The sequence below is a fragment of the Panicum virgatum genome, chromosome 7N (genome assembly GCF_016808335.1).
Source record: "Panicum virgatum strain AP13 chromosome 7N, P.virgatum_v5, whole genome shotgun sequence".
Taxonomy (NCBI): domain Eukaryota; kingdom Viridiplantae; phylum Streptophyta; class Magnoliopsida; order Poales; family Poaceae; genus Panicum; species Panicum virgatum.
The window spans coordinates 5,566,561-5,567,329 of NC_053151.1; positions in this window are offsets into that span (position 1 = coordinate 5,566,561).

Below are 769 nucleotides of genomic sequence, written 5' to 3' on the forward strand. Positions count from 1 at the left end.
TCGTCGCGTCCACCATTTGGGTGTGATGCGTCGGTTTTATAGCCAATCGGCATTGCCTCGTGGGTAATGGTCTCATCGGCCAAATCCACCAAGGCTACCTCGCTTGTGCTATCGGTCCCGGATGACGCAAACGATATAGGACGAGGCTGCTTCAGCTTCTCGTTCCTCTCAAAGTTGGAGCCTTCAAATACACGACAGCCGGCCCGGTTGATGCCTAGTGCAACAGTCGTTGCCGGCTTGTCGAGGAGGATGTGCTACCTGGTTGATCCTGCTAGTAGTCATATGCTTGTCTAAAAGATTAAGCCATGCATGTGCAAGTATGAACTAATTCGAAATGCGAAACTGTGAATGGCTCATTAAATCAGTTATAGTTTGTTTGATGGTATGTGCTACTCGGATAACTGTAGTAATTCTAGAGCTAATACGTGCAACAAACCCTGACTTTCGGGAGGGGCGCATTTATTAGATAAAAGGCTGACGCGGGCTCTGCTCGCTGATCAGATGATTCATGATAACTCGACAGATCGCACAGCCCTTGTGCCGACGACGCATCATTCAAATTTCTGCCCTATCAAATTTCTGTAACACCCTAATTTAAATTCCAGCATTTAATAATAAATTTAATTGGTTTATTTAATTTTCTAAGGTTTATTTGTCTAGTCTTGCATTTAATCTAAGTTTTGTTCCACAAGTAATTAAAATTTATCATAGGTTTAATTTTTTTTGTTGTTGCATCATGCTGGAGCATTGTTTTATTTGTTGAGTGCTT